We start from the raw sequence: 16,907 nt of genomic DNA, 5'->3' as shown, positions 1-16,907 counted from the left end.
CTGGAGCTGGAGGGGCCTCGGCTCAGCGACAGGAGGCCCGGGCTGTGCCCGAGCCCGGCACTCTCCTGGGGAGACTCCTCCAGACACTACGCACCGGCAGGGTGGCTCTCAGCCGAGCCCCGGGGACCGGGTATGAGCCGGGCGTCTTCCTGGCCGGGTCTGCAGCCGGCCGCCGGGCGCCCTTCACTCTTACGGAGTAACCCATGTCGACATAAGGAGAGTTTAACTGAGCTATTACTCCTGGGTATTGCTGCCTCCTCATCCATTTTGTTTGGCCAAGTGGCTTGCAGGGACCTTAAACTGACACTAGCCCCCTCATGCAAGCGCACACCCCCCATGGCAGCCACAGAGTCACAGGCAGACAGAAGTTCCTGGTATGCCTTCCCCAACAGCTCTTTTGATCAACAGTCTCCCCACTTCCCAGCGCCTGTATGCCTTATGCACCCCTTAGATAGAACTCCTGCGGCTTACCAAAATTCTGGTTTGAATTGACCTATCGGGTCCTAGCCTGGGAAAGCCCAAAGCACTCCACCCAGGGACCCTAGCAAGGGCATGTGCCCCCGTGTCCTGCCTTCTTGCACTCTGCCTTGACCTGACAGCTGCTGTAGAAATGAAGTGTACTTTCTCCAGGACCTGTGAGTAACAAACTTCTCTATTTTAATTATTCTTGTGGTCCTGTTGTCACCAACCTGCACCCTATGCTTCACTTAACAAATGTTAATTTAACAAAGTCACAAGACAGTGGCATAAGACAGAAGCCCATGATCAAGCCACTCTCATCCCCCTCAAGGACTCGCCCCTCTGCTGCTTCCTAGGGAGAGCCAGATCACAGAGCCCTGGCCCGACCGGTTCAGATCCGGGGACAGGCGGCATGAGGAACATGTGGCTTGGGAACTGGGTTGACCTCAGTAAGCCAGGAAGTGCATCACGGGTCTCTGGGGACCGTGACACAAGGAGAAGCAGGAGTCAGAAAACCTGCATCCCTGGCTGGCTGGAGTTTGCAGCCCATCAGGGATAGGTGTCACCTGGACAGGGGACTTGAGGCTGCTTCCTTGGGTATCTGACTGCGTTTGTCAGCCTGCATCCTCCCTACCTTCTGTGGGCCATGAGTACTAGGATAGAAAGAGGAATCCCATCAGCAGTGGGAGATCTGCTGGAGGCTGCTGTGTGATCATTGTTATTCTCTCCCAGGCACCACCTTTCACACCAAAACTGAGTTAAAAGTCACTATCACCACTTGCCAGATTGTCTTTTTTTTCTAGTATTGTGATATGACTCTGTTTCCCTCCTGTGTGCCCAACTGACCCTTTTCTTCTCTCGATGATTTAGGAAGAGAAAACAAATGTTTGCAAGTTTCGGAGTGCTTATGGTAGGCTACCATGTTATGTCTCTGATTTGCGCTGTTTTAAAAAGTGTAATTGTCCCAACATTCTTTTGATCTCAAGCATAACAGGGAATTGTGTGAAAACAAAACAAAGAAGCTAAATTTAAAAAAATTCTTGTGTAATTTCTTTGAAATAGTTTGGAACAGTTTTTAGTGTTTTATCTTAATGTGGATAGTGTTTTTGTTTGCATTTCAAAAAACAAATGTAGCTATAAAACATTGTATTGTTTGTTCTTAAATGTATTATGTAATCTATGAATTTACAATATATGTGCTTATATTTGCTCATTATATAAAGGATTTTTTGAAAAATCATTTGTAATACTACAAAGAAGAATGGCAAATACAAAGGTTACTGTTTTCATTTCATAAATATTTTCCTTTGATCTGACAAAAACAGGAAAGGAGGGAAGTCACTGACTTTTTTTCTACCATTATAGTATTTTAAGATTTGTTACAACTCTTCCTTGATAAGGTAAACTGGTTTTTGTTCTTTTGTTTTTTTGCGGTGCTGGGGCCTCTCACTGTCGTGGCCTCTCCCGTTGCGGAGCACAGGCCGGACGCGCAGGCTCAGCGGCCATGGCTCACGGGTCCAGCCGCTCCGCGGCATATGGGATCCTCCCGGACCGGGGCACGAACCCGTGTCCCCAGCATCGGCAGGCGGACTCTCAACCACTGCGCCACCAAGGAAGCCCCTGGAAAGACTTTTTTTTGTCTGACACTACTTAAAGGAGAAACAGAAGGAGAAATTCCAAAGAGGGAGACAGTACCAGTCACAAAAGTCTACATATTGTATGATATTAACGGAATCATACAATATGTAGACTTTTGTGACTGGTTTCTTAGCAAAATTTCAAGGTTTATTCATGTGGTAGCATGTATTAGTACTTCATTCCTTTTTATAGCCAAATAATATTCCATTATTTGGATATACCACATTTTACCACTCGTTCGTTGATGGACATTTGGGTTGTTTCCACTTTTTTAGCAGTTATGAACCCTGCTGCCATGAACATTTGTGTACAAGTTTTTACATAGACATGTTTTCATTACTCTTGGGTATATATCTGGGAATGGAATTGCTGGATCATATGGTAACTCTATCTTTAATCATCTGATGAACTGCAAGGCTGTCTTCCAAAGTGGCTGCATCATTTTACATTCCCACCAGCAATGCATGGGATAATTGTGACCTCCTGGGTCTTCCGTCATACTGTACACATTGCAGAATCAATGTCGGGCTAAATCAGTATGTCTGTAATTGCATAAATGCAAATGGAGGGGTTACTAGAGTGTTGTACTGGTTAGGCAGAAACAAAGGAATTTGGGTGCTTATACGAACAATTCTACAGTGTTATGCAGAAATTATCAATATTCTATGGCAAGCAGCATTCCCTTGGTCTCTTCCACAACCATAGTCCTTCCAGCCACCCGTCCTTCCTCCAGTTTCCAGGTCTGCAGGGTCAGTTCCATCAAGCATCTCTCAGGGTAGAACTGGTCACATAAAGCCATCACAGAAGGCTGAGGGACATAGGCATGAAATCCACAGCTCCATCACATACCACAGACCACACTCCAAGAGATGCAGAACTAGTTCCATATCTCAAGCTGGTTAACAGCCAGCTCAGAGCCCAGATCTCCTGCCTCTCAGCCCCGTGTCTCTTGGGATATAACCTATCACAAGTGAACAGCATCCCCGACACCCCTCCCCGATGTATCTTGGAGACTGAAGGACATTTAAGACCTCAAATGATTTTCCAGAGACATAATTTATATGTTAAGTCTGACTAGTGGGGTATATTTCTTAGGAGTTGGGTACGTAGTGAACTCACCTGCCAAACCGCCCTAGGAAACCAGAGCACAGTCCCCTCTTAACTGGAGCCCCGACTGCGATCCATTTGGGGTCGCTAGGTTGGGCCTAAGGATGGGGAAAGCCGGAGAAATCTAAGGGTCTCGCACACTCCCGCCAACTCCCGAGTTTTACCATGATAACCATTGGGAGTGGGGCCGTACACCTCCCGCTGCAGGACGCCTATCAGCGCCCTGCGATCAGAGAGAGGGGATACTTTCCAAGTAAGAGACCGGAAGCGGGCTCTGTCTCCATGGGAACCGAAGACTCCAGGACTCGCGACTTCCTACTGGGTTGAATGGCTGAGTCTGCGCAGTTCTCACCTCACCATTGGTCACGCCCATAGGCTCCGTTCCTCGCTTGCTTTCAGGTTCTGACGGAAACGTGCAGACGCTCAGGAAATCGATTATGGTAACTACCATAACAGTCCTTTCCCATGAGAAACTCACGATGTAGTTGGAGAGACGATATAAAATCAAACACTTTCATTAAATTGTTAAAAGCTCATCAATAATAAAGGAATGCAAATTTCAGAAAAATATGGCCTAGTCTAAACGGATCAAGGAAGGTTCCCTGCAGAGGTAATTATTGACTTAAATTTTGAAAGATGATTCGAATTATTCACAGAGGATAAAAAGATTTTGTGGGCCGAAGGATATTCTGGACAGAAGAACGTGATGAACAGAAACTCAGAGGTGTCAAAGAGCATGCTTGTACTGGTAGGGTGCGGTTGGAGGCACACAGAAGTGGCAGCTTCCAGAAACAGCTGTTTGGGTGGGATTAACTGCTTGGCTAGAGAGGCTGGTTGCTGAGGTAGGCAGGAGCCAGGGCAACCGGTATGTCATGCCAAGGAACCTGGGCTTTCCTTTGAAGATGATAGGGAGCCATGAAGGCACTTTTTTCAGGGGGGAAAAAATGTGAGTCCTGCCACAATCACCGTGCTCACCCATGACCATTGTGTATCAGATATTCCCGATCTGGTTCCCCTCCTGTCAGATGAACTCCAGTTCTGACCCTGTTTCTTCTTCTTTTTACTTTTAAAAATTATTTATTTATTTTATTTATTTTTGGCTACGTTGGGTCTTCGTCGCTGCCTGAGGGCTTTCTCCAGCGAGCGGGGGCTACTCTTCATTGCTGTGCGCGGGCTTCTCACTGCAGTGGCTTCTCTTGTTACGGAGCAGGGTCTCTAGGCGCACGGGCTTCAGTATTTGTGGCTCGCGAGCACAGGCACAGTAGTTGTGGCGCAGGGGCTTAGTTGCTCCGTGGCATGTGGGATCTTCCTGGACAAGGGCTCGAACCCGTGTCCCCTGCATTGGCAGGCAGATTCTTAACCACTGTGCCACCAGAGAAGTCCCTGACTCTGTTTTTCTAATCAATAACAAATCTGAGTGTGATGAGGATATTGTTGTCAATTCCAAATTTGTCATGAACATCTATGCGGCAGGCCAGATGAAAGGGCAGGACCTCCAGGAGCTGGGCAAGGCCAGAACAGCACGATAGATCATGGGCCAGATAATCCAGACATTCCATTTTGGATGATAAATAGCTTAGCAATAGAATGTACAGGGATAGTGGATCCTGTATTGCACTGCCCTGATCCCACTGAGGAACATGTTCCCCCAGCTGCAGGTAGTGTTGTTAGAAAATTCACCAAGAGGCTTTATTGAGGGTCTAAAGCATGCACTGGGAAAAAATGTTCATGGAAAACAATGCTAAAAGCAGAATGATTAAAGACTGGGATATTTAAGTTGTATAGAATGATTTACTGATTGACTGATTAATTGATCTGAACTGGGTTTTTGTTTGTTTGTTTTGTTTGTTTGTTTTTTAAATTCAAGGGGGAGGAGGTTAATTACATAGGAAACAGAGGGCAGAATCTAATGGGCAAAGTCCAGGACAAAGTGGAGGAGATTGGTCCTTAAGGGGAGGTTGTTTGTTTTTTTTGCTATTGAGCTGCATGAGCTGCTTGTAAGACCTCAATAATTTGAGGTCTTAAATGTCCTCAATGTCGATCCCTTGATCATTATGTAGTGTCCTTCTTTGTCTCTTGTAATAGTCTTTATTTTAAAGTCTATTTTGTCTGATAATGAGAATTGCTACTCCAGATTTCTTTTGATTTCCTTTTGCATGGAATATCTTTATCCATCCCCTCACTTTCAGTCTGTATGTGTCCCTAGGTCTGAAGTGGTGGGTCTCTTGTATACAGCATGTATACGGGTCTTGTTTTGGTATCCATTCAGCCAGTCTATGTCTTTGGTTGGAGCATTTAATCCATTTACATTCAAGGTAATTATTGATATGTATGTTCCTGTTACCATTTCCTTGATTGTTTTGGGTTTGTTATTGTAGGTCTTTTCCTTCTCTTGTGTTTCCTGCCTAGATAAGTTCCTTTAGCATTTGTTGTGAAGCTGGTTTGGTGGTGCTGAATTATCTTAGCTTTCTCTTGTCCGTAAAGGTTTTAATTTCTCTGTCGTATCTGAATGAGATCCTGGCTGGATAGAGTAATCTTGGTTGTAGGTTTTTCCCTTTCATCACTTTAAATATGTCCTGCCACTCCCTTCTGGCTTGCAGAGTGGAGATAAATGAAATATAGAATAGAAAAATAATAGAGAAAATCAACAAAAACAAAAGTTAGTTCTGAGGAAAGATGAACAAAATTAACAATATTTAGGTAGAGAGTGTGTGTGTGAGAGAGAGAAAACACAAATAACTAAATCAGAAATGAAAGTGGGTACCTTACCTCTAATCTTGCAGAAATAAAAAGGGTTGTCAGAAAATACTATGAACAAATTTACACCAACAAATTAGATAATCTATATGAACTAGACAAATATCTACAAACACAAAAATTACCAAAATATCTCAAGAAGAAATAGAAAATCTAAAAAGAACTATAGTGATTAGAGAAATTGAATGAATAATAAAAAATTCTCCCAGGTAGTTGCCAGTGGCTGGGGAAGAGGGGAATGGTGAGTTATTGCTTCATGGATGCATAGTTTCAGTTTGAGAAGATGAAAAAGCTCTGGAGATGATGGTGGTAATTGTCACAGAATAATGTGAATGTACTTAATGCCACTGAACTATATATTTTAAAATGGTTAAAATGGTAAATTTTATGTTATGCATATTTTACCACACAAAGAAAGTATGAAAATTCTTTTTAAAAAATCTCCCAACAAAGAAAAGTCCAGGACCACACGATTTCACTGGTGAATTTTACCAAACTTAAAAGAAGAATTAACACTAATTGTTCTCTAACTCTTCCAAAAAATAGAAGAGGGAACACTGTCTTAGTTATTTGTGCTGCTACAACAGAATACCATAGACTAGGTGGCTTATAAACAACAGAAATTTATTTCTTACAGTTCTGGAGACTGAGAAGTCCAAGATCAAGGCACCAGGAGATTCTGTGTCTGGTGAAAGCCTGCTTCCTTGTTCATAGGTGACAGTCACCACGCCATGTCCTTACATGGTGGAAGGAGCAGTGGCACTCTCTGGAGCCTAAGGGCACTAATCCTATTTGTGCAGGCACCACCTCTTGATCTAATCACCTCCCAAAGGCTTCATCTCCAAATATTGTTACATTGGGGATTAAGTTTCAAGATATGAACATTAGGAGGGACACTAATGTTCAGTCTATATTCAGTCTATAGCAACTTCATAACTCATTTTATGAGGTCAGCAGTCCTGATACCAAAGTATAACAGAAGAAGACATCACAAGGAAACTATATACCAATATCCCTTAAAAATATAGATGCAAAAAATCCTCAACAAAATCCTAGCAAACTAAATTAAACGGCATATTAGAAGAATTATACACCATGATCTAGTGGGACTTACTCCAGAAATGCAAGGGTGGTTCAACAAAAGAAAACCAACCAATGTAATATGCCACATTAATAGAATGAAGGGGAAAAAATGGTCATCTCAGTTGATGAAAAAAAATTTGACAAAATCTAACACTTTTTCATGGTAAAAACACCCAGAAAACTAGGAATAGAAGGAAACTTCCTCAACATGATAAAGGGCATAGCTTTGAAAAAATCCACAGCTAGTATCATACTAAATGGTGAAAGACTGAAAGCTTTCCACCTAAGATCAAGAAGAAGACAAGAAATGGCCACTCTCACCACTGTTTTCAACATTCTACTGGAAGTTCAGAGTTATTAGGCAAGAAAAAAAACCATCCAGATTAGAAAGGAAGAAGTAAAACCATCTCTATTCTTTCATGACATAATGTTATATATATATAAAATACCAAAGAATTCACAAAAAATAAACTATGAGATATAATAAACAAATTAAACAAAGTTACAAGGTACAAGGTACAGGATCAAATTTTTAACCTGATAAAGTGCATCCATAAAAAAAAAATCTATAGCTAACACCACGCTTAAATAGTGAAAGATTGAATGCTTTTTCCTTAAGACTGGGAACAATGCAAGGATGTCTGCTGTTGGGAAACACAGTCACGTGCAGCTTCTTGCCCTTTTCACAGTTGTATAAGAGAGGTCTTTGACCTGGAACATTTCCTAGCAAAGAGATAAAGAGCCCTCACAGCCCAAGCTAGGCATATCTCTTTGCTTGGGTATATCTTTCCCTGTTCCAGGCTTAATGCGTACATCTTTGTTCTGCTTAGTGTGTGTCCTATAGCATCTGGCCAACCCCATTGCTATATCTGTTCTTGGAGGGGAGGTAATGGAGTCCTTTACGTGCAGCACAAGAGGGGTGCATGCAGACCATTTCCTTGTGTCAGCTTCTGGGCAACCCCTTCTGGCCACGAGGGACAGACACTTACTAATGAAGCTGATCTTGCTCTGTCTCTTCTCTACGTGAGGAAAGCATTGTTCCATCAGCGCCTATGCGAGTCATGTCTTTCTCTGCTACCCTGACATTTGCAAACCATGAAGGGTTGACACCCTGGGATTGTTGCTGCTAGGCAACAGGTGTCACTTGCTCAACATCTGCTCTTACCATTCCTGTTACACATCATACTTACAGCCCAGTAAGTAAAATGAGAAAATAAAAAGAAGTAAAAGGCATACAGATTGGAAAGAAAGAAATAAAACTTCCCCTATTCTCAAACAACATGATTTTCTACGTAGAAAATCCAAAAAAAAACTTTAAAAAAAGGCTTCCATAACTTATAAGTAGTTTAGTAACACTACAAGATAAAGAGTCAACAGACAAAATTAATCGTGTGACCATATGAACATCATACCAACTTGAAAGCAAAAAATTTAAATAATACCATTTAAATAACTCCCAAATAATGAAACACATAGTATAAATCTAACAAAATATGTGCTGTATCTGTATGCTGAAATCTACAAAGTGCTAATGAGAAAAATAAAAGAAGATATAATTAAATGGAGAAACATGTCAGGTACGTGGGTTAGATAATTCAATATATTTAATATGTCAGTCATTCCCAAGTTGAGCAACAGATTTAACACAATTCCAGTCAAAATATCAGCAGAATTTTTGGTGTATATATACACAAATTTATTTTAAAATTTTATGGAGACAAAGGAACTAGAATAGCCAAAACAATTTTAAAAAATTTATTTATTTTTGGTTGCGTTGGGTCTTCATTGCTGCATGGTGTGCGGGCTTCTCACTGTGGTGGCCTCCCTCGCTGCAGAGCACAGGCTCTAGGTGCTCGGGCTTAAGTAGTTGTGGCACGCGGGCTCAGCAGCTGTGGCACCTAGGCCCAGCAGCTCCCCTGCATGTGGGATCCTCCCAGACCAGGGCTCGAACCAGGGTCCCCTGCATTGGCAGGCAGACTCTCAACCACTGCACCACCAGGGAAGCCCCAAAACAATTTTTAAAAGAAGAAACTTGGTGGGTTCACACGACTTCATTTTAAGACATGACACTAGTAATCAAGACAGGATGGTACTAGTGAAGGGATAGACATATACATCAATGCAACATAATAGAAAGTCCAGAAATAGACTCACTCAAATACAGCCAATTGATTTTTTGCAAAGATGCAAAGGCAATTCGATGGAGAAAAGATAGTATTTTTCAACAAATGATGTTGGAACAATTGGACATCCACATGCGAAAAAAGAAGAACCTCAGCCCAAACCTTACATCTTATGCAAAAAGTTACTGAAAATGTACCATACAACTAAATGTAAAACATGAAACTATAAAACATCTAGAAGGAAACATAGGAGAAAATCTCTATGACCTGGAGTTATGCAAAGAGTACTTAGACATGACATCAAATTAAGATCCATTAAATAAAAATATAGATAAACTGAACTTCATCAAAACTCAAAACTTTTGCTCTGTGAATGACATTGTTCAGAGGATGAAAACACAAGAAGGGCTGGGAGAATATATTTTAAAAACACATATCCAACAAAAGACGTCTATCTAAAATGTATAGGGAACTTTCAAAACTCAAAAGTAAGAAAACCTAAACAGCCCAATCTTAAAACACAGGCAATAGATTTGACCAAACATTTCACCAAAGTTGAATTTCTCTGTGACATCTCCTCAGGTGTCAGTGTTTCATCTGTATTTTAAAATGACTTTTAAAATTAAAAGAATTTTTTCCTCGTTTAGTACCTACTGCTGCTGTTGTCACAAGATTTGGTATCCATGGTGAGTACTATGAATGGTGAATGTCTCCTTTCACCCACGGTGGCAACAAATTTCAAAAAATAGCCATTATACATTTAAAAGGGAGATTATGGTTTAGGTAAGGTTGGATCAGAGTTGGGATTATGGTTAGGTTTGGGTAAAAGTCATAATAAGTGAGAGAAGAGGAAACCATGAGCAGAGGGTGTTTACAGAGGATGCTGGAAATGGTCCACATTTACGCATTTTATCCTAGGAGTAAGCACGTGGACTCTACGTTTGTTTCTGACAGGTGGAATAATGAGAGTTTTCATTTTATTCTTTACACTCTCTGTGTTGTTCAAATTTTCAATTAAAAACATGTGCTCCTTTTATAGTAGAAAAAGTGAGTGCTAAAAAGGAAGATAGTGAAGTTTAATTTCATAAACTTTTAGAGCAGGTTGACTGCCCAACTGTGGCCATAATTCCCTAACTTTGCATTTTGTTTTGCTAGTGCCCTCAAAAGAATGGTGTGCCTTGCCATCTGGTGACCATGTGACAAGGGAGCCTTCCAACCAGCATTCCGGTAAAGCCAAAGTCTGTTTTATCAAGTTTGAAGAAGACAACAAATGTACTGTTCTAGGTAAAACTTGGATTTGGTTGAAGCCTTAGTGATACCAAACACAGAAAAAGTATTCTGTTTCATGATAATATCTCATCTTCTTTGCATCATCTGGGAATACAGTTTTCCACTCAAAGCTTAACTCTACATTGCTACATAAAAATTAAATGAACATTCTCACTCAATTTTTAAACTGAATATATTGGATACAACAACCTATCCTCTGGAGTTCATGGTCTTTTGAAATGATGCATAGCTCCATCATCAGGAAGAACCCAGGCTTAGTTGAAGCTAATCAGTAAATCCAGGGCATGGTTGTAGCAGTTTCTTACAGTTACGCCCTGTGTTGGTTTGCTAGAACTGCCATAACAAAGTGCCAGGCTGGGTGGCTTAAACAACAGAGATCTGTTGTCTCGCAGTTCTGGAGGCTGGAAGTCTAAAATCAAAGTGTTGGCAGATTTGCTTCCTTCCGAGGTCTGTGAGGAAAGGATTCCTTCCATGCTTCTCTCCTTGGCTTGTGGCTGGCCATCTTCTTCCTGTGTCTCTTCACTTCATCTTCCCTTTAAAGGGATCTGTGTCCAAATCTCCCCCTTTTAATAAAGAAATCAGTCATATTGGATTAGTGTCCACTTAATGACCTCAGTTAACTTGATTACCTCTGAAAGACCCTATCTCCAGGTAGGTCACATTCTGAGGTAGTGGGGTTAGGACTTCAACATGTGAATTTGAGGGGTGGGGTACACAATTCAACCCATAATACCTCCCAATGTTACATTTCAGAGGGAGACCAGTTAGCCTCAGGTTGGTACCTGCAAATCCTCAGCTCCTTGGTTCTTTCCGTCTTCCTTTTCTTCTCCCTCAATAGTGTTTAACCCTGATGCACATTAAAATTATCTGAGGTATTTTTTAAAAATTCTAATCATGAACCCTATCCATAGATCAGTTGAATCAGAATTGCTGGAGGAAATTTGCAAGGAAACCTAACCCAAATGAAGGGATTCAGGAAGGCTTCAGCTAGAAGCGGATTTATTTGCTGAATTTTGAAAAGTGAATGGAAATGCTTGAAGGTACTGGAAGATGAAGCTGAGGAGGCAGGCAGGGCCCAGATCAAGGGTGGACTTGTGCATCATTTTCAGCATTTCAGAAAGGGAGCCTTGAGACCCACCATGATCTGCACTCACTCCTGACCATCCCGTCCTTGCCTCCCCTATCTGTCTGCCCTCCTGTCAGCTGAATCACTGTTCTGATTCTACTTTTATAAACAGTAAGTGTGAGTCAAAAGATACGAAGAAGAATGCTGTTACCACATCCAAAGGTGCCATGGATGGCGAGTCAGGGTAGAGTGGAAGGGGCAGGACAACAGCTGAGCAAGACTCATGGAGCATAATGGATGGTGGGGAGATCTGGACCCAGACAAACAATGGGGTGGATAGTGCAGAAATGCATTGTGTGGAGGGGAGAAGGGAGGTGAACAGCTGGGTCCAGGCGTTGAGGTTAAAGACATGGTATAAGGACCCATGCTGGGTACAAGGGAAAAGGCAGAGGGGAACGTCTGGGCTAGTGAAGGTCCTGGGAGCAGCTTCATTGGGATGTGGTGAAGGGGAGTAGAGCCACTCAACTGCTGAATGTGCACGACTGCTAATCTCTGGAGGGCCGAGCTTTGCTGCTCCAGGCACTGGCGTGGCGCAGGCACACATGGGCTGGCGTGATGGTGCTGCTTGCTGTAAGTGCAGCCGGGAGCCCTCATCTGCAGTTCAGACTCCTGAGTGACCTTGTCTCTCAAACATCAATAGCAACTGGGAGGGTAAATGTGCTGTGCTTGGGTTTGTTGCCTCTCCTACAACGGTGTTACAACACATGGTGTAATTTGACCATTTTCTAGATTATCCAGGACGTTTATCTGGAGGTTTGGAGGATATAGTAAATCCTAGGAGTGCTCTGATGATTTCTGATAAATCTTTGAGGCAAAGATTGAAAATCTTGCAATTTATTATAAGCACCTTTGAAATGCATGAGTTATTATTAATTTAGATTTAAATAAGGCTTACACAAGATTTGTAAATGTACCCATTATACAGAATGTACTCCAGCATGTTTGGCTGCACCCATCCACGCAGACAGAAGTTTTCCAAAACATGGAAATTACCTCATCATACAGACTTGGACATCAAAATGACAGTTAATAAAATGAAGTTCTAACTGAGTTTTCCTTTTCATTGTTAAGTTTTTCTTAAGAAGAACTTTCAGAAGGTAAGCAAGAAAAACACCTTAGTTCCAGGAAATTAGAACATATTCAGCAAAATGAACACACTGATATAAATGATACCCAAACAGTCTTTTCTGTCTTTGCTGTGCCCTGTTATTAGAGATCTGATCAGCAGCTATTTCCACAATTAATTGATTCTGGAAAATATGGCAAGATTTACTCTTCTCTATCTCAAGAATTGGACAACTGCCCACTTTGTAAATATCAATATAATAATATCCTTTAAGTGCTTTGGGAAAAGTGTCTATCAAATAAAGGTACAGTCACGTAACTTATTATAGTACCCAATTTCAAATATTTATATATAAATATTGATGTCTGTTCTAAGAAATATTTTACCAAATTCACAAAGTATGTCAATATATGAATGCCGTAATCTAACTGTATGTCCTGGCTGCCTTCCGCTTGCCCCTCAGTAACCACTCTCCATGGTCTTCCATCCAGCCCTGGACCCAGGGAGCCTGACCTATACAGACTACTTCAAGAGTTTCCTTTGCTTTCTGACTTCAGGATGGATGTAGCCAATGGGACTGGGAAGAGCCACAGGTGGGAGGACAGTAGAGGCAGGTACTTATTCTCCCAGCTTCCTTCCTGCTATGCTCCTGACAGGTGTGCTCTGAACCTAACCAGAGGCCACAGCTCCTGCCTGGTGGCACCTCCATAGAACTGTCTCCCCAGGCTCACATGACCGTTAGTATCCGTGCTTCGAGGTAATAACTGGTCCTTGAGTTTGTGAACGTCAGGGAACCTCGCCATCACTTATTACCTTCTGTAATCTCTGCCTACACATTGTGGATAGCTTTTTAATTAAATTCTCCTCCAATTATGCCGTTTAAGTTTTCAGTCTGATTCTTGCCAAATGATACAAAGTGGTTATTCTCTTCCTCTGTGTGAACTAAGCATATGCCCAAAAAAGTGTTAAAATACAATTGTGAAAAACTGGAGAAATTGTGTACTACAAAGGTGCTCTATTAATATTACTCTCTTCTTCCTTTTAAGTATTGATAGAAACCAATGCTCCAATTTCCAGGCAGCTCTGAGTCTCTCTTGAGGTCAGGTCACCCACAGCCTGCCAGGATTCAAGGGATTATTCATACATTGCTAGCGTTTGCATTGGACATTTTATACCCCTGTATGCAACAACCATTACTCTAGAATATGTGAATGAGAAAGACGATGGATTTTCTTATTATTGAACAATTATTAAGTAATTTATTTCATTTGTGTCCTTGTCCCTTCCTCTAAACAGGCAGCTGATCCTCTCATCTTATCCTACTATTACATATACACATTTTGTCACATTAAAACGATAGAATCGGGCTTCCCTGGTGGCACAGTGGTTGACAGTCCGCCTGCCGATGCAGGGAACACGGGTTCGTGCCCCGGTCCGGGAAGATCCCACATGCTGCGAAGCGGCTGGGCCCGTGAGCCGTGGCCGCTGAGCCTGCGCGTCCGGAGCCTGTGATCCGCAACGCGAGAGGCCACAACAGTGAGAGGCCCGCGTACCGAAAAAAAAAAAAAAAAAAAGCTAGAATCTAGGGATTTCGATTTCCCTGGCGGTCCAGTGGTTAAGACTGCGCTTCCACTGCAGGGGGGCGCGGGTTCGATCCCTGGTCTGGGAACGAAGATCCTGCATGCCACAGGGAGTGGCCAAAAGAAATAATAATAATAATTTTAAAAATTAAAAAGAATGCTAGACTCTAGAAGCCAGAGATATAAAAGGTTAGCCTCCCAGTCTCAGTTGGAGACTGCCAACCTTGCTATGGACTGAATTGTGTCCCATGAAAGTTCATATATTGATGAAGCCCTAACCCAACATTGTGACTATTTGGAGATATGACTTTTAGGAGTCAATTAAGGTTAAATGAAATCATAAGGCTGGGGAGCTTAATTCGATAGGATTGGTGGCCTTTATAAGAAGAGGACGAGATGTCTCTCTCTCTCTCTCTCTCTCTCTCTCTCTCTCTCTCCCTCTCTCCCCATCCCCACTGCACCCCAACCCAACCACTCCTGCCACGGGAGGACACAGAGAGAAGGTGGTTGTCTACAAGCCAGGAAGTGGGTTCTCATCAGGAAGCCAATCAGCTGGCACCTTGATCTTGGACTTCCCAGCCTCCAGAACTGTGAGAAGTAAATGTCTGTTGTTTAAGACACCGAGACTATGAATTTTGTTAAAGAAGCTCGAGCTAAGACCGTGCGTGTTTTATTTATGTGTATTGAAAATGCAGGGACAAAAGTCCTATCACAGCAATACAGTGGATATAACCACTGCTAGCCTACTTGACATATTTGCTTCCAGTCCAAACCCCACCCTCACCCCGTTTAAAGAAAGCCCATACTGGTTTACTTGTTCATTAACATGACAGATGCTTACATATAAAGATTTAAAGAGTACATCAAAAGGCAAAAGTGAAAATTAAAATGTTACACAGAGGGCAAAATCTGTGAACCACTACTCTGGGTGCTGGGTGGGGGGTCTTCACGGCTGCCCCCTCCCAGCATGGACCCTCTGCCCTGTGAACGAGCTGGAGCGTGGGCCATTGGGGCCCTAGTAGTCTCAGCCTGCCAAGCCTGGGCTGGAGCCTCTTCGTAGGGAGGGGCTGCATAGAAGAAGGGGATCCCCCGACATTTTGGCCGCTCTCACCAGAAATTCAGCCTTTTCTACTCAGAGTTGGAGGGAATGAGCAATACTGGTGGCTTGCCCTGCTGGTGAGATACTGTGTTCCCTGATAGAAACCCGAGGGGAGAGCGATCCCCACTATCTTGGCCACAACTGCCCAGAGCAGAGCTTCCATGAAGCTGAGCTGGAGTTGGAAAGACAGGAAGGAGGTGGTGGCAGGAAGAAGGTGGTGGCTCAAGGCCCACAGACTTTCACTGGTCTTAACTAACTTTTAGTAGCCTTTATGAATAAATATTTCTTAACTTTCTGTATGCCCTTCAGACAACTTCCAGACATTTTAAATGGCTTTTTTTCCCTTCATAGTCTACACTAGTTATGTTTGTTCTGCTGGGGAGCAGGTCCTAGGGGCTCCCCACATTACCATCCTAGGAGTGAAACCCTCACATATTTTGTAATTTCACTTGAGACTCCTTTTTTCACCCTTGTGTTGCTGAGAAGTTTGTTGTTTAATTTCAAAATATTTGAGGATTTTCCAGCTATCTTTTTATTATTGATTTCCAATTTCATTCCATTGTTGTCTGAAAACATACTATGTATTATTTCTATTCTTGTAAATTAGTTAAGGTATATTTTATGGCCCAGAATGTGGTCTCTCTTGGTGAATGGTTCATTCAAGCTTGAAAAGGATGCATATTCTGCTGTTGTTTGATGGAGTATTCTATAAATGCTAATTAGATCAAATTGATAGTGTTGTTCAGTTAAACTATATCCTTAATGTTTCCTGCCTGCTTGATCTATTGGTTATTTGACAGAGGATTTTGGAGTCTCCAACTGTGAGAGTGGATTTGTCTATTTTACCTTTCATTTCTATCAGTTTTTGCCTCATGCATTTTGATGCTCTGTTGGTAGGTACATACATGTTTAGGATTGTACGTCCTTTTGGAGAATGACCCCTCTATTATTATGTAGTGTCTTTGTTTATCTCTGATAATTTTTCTTGGTCTGAAGTCTACTTTGTCCAAAATTAATATAGCTATTTCAGTTTTCTTTTGATTAGTGTTATCATGGTATATCTTTACCTCTCTCTTTACTTTTAATCTATTAGATTCTGTATATATAAAGTGGGTTTCTTATAGATAACATATAGTTGGGCTCTGTGTGTGTTGTTTTTTTTTCTAAATACAGTCTGACAATCTCTATCTTTTAATTGGTGTAATTAGACCCATTCACATTTAAAGTGATTATTGGTATATTTGGAGTAATATCAACAATGTTTGTAACTATTTTCTATTTGTCACCAGAGGCTTACTTTCCTAACTTCTCTGATTTTAGTTGAGCATTCTTTATTAGTAAACAATTATTCTTCTTTTAAAAAATTTTGGGGAATTCCTTAGTGGTCCAATGGTTAGGACTTGGCGCTTTCACTGCCATGGTGCAGATTCAATCCCTGGTTGGGGAACTAAGATCTCGCAAGCTGAGCAGTCTGGCCAAATACAAGTGGTTTCCCTAGATTTTGCAATATACAGTGATATTTCTGAAGTACATATATATCACAATATGGCAAAATATTAACATTTGAAGAATTTAAGTG

Source organism: Kogia breviceps, chromosome 15 (genome assembly GCF_026419965.1).
Source record: "Kogia breviceps isolate mKogBre1 chromosome 15, mKogBre1 haplotype 1, whole genome shotgun sequence".
Classification (NCBI taxonomy): Eukaryota; Metazoa; Chordata; class Mammalia; order Artiodactyla; family Physeteridae; genus Kogia; species Kogia breviceps.
This window is presented reverse-complemented; position numbering follows the sequence as displayed.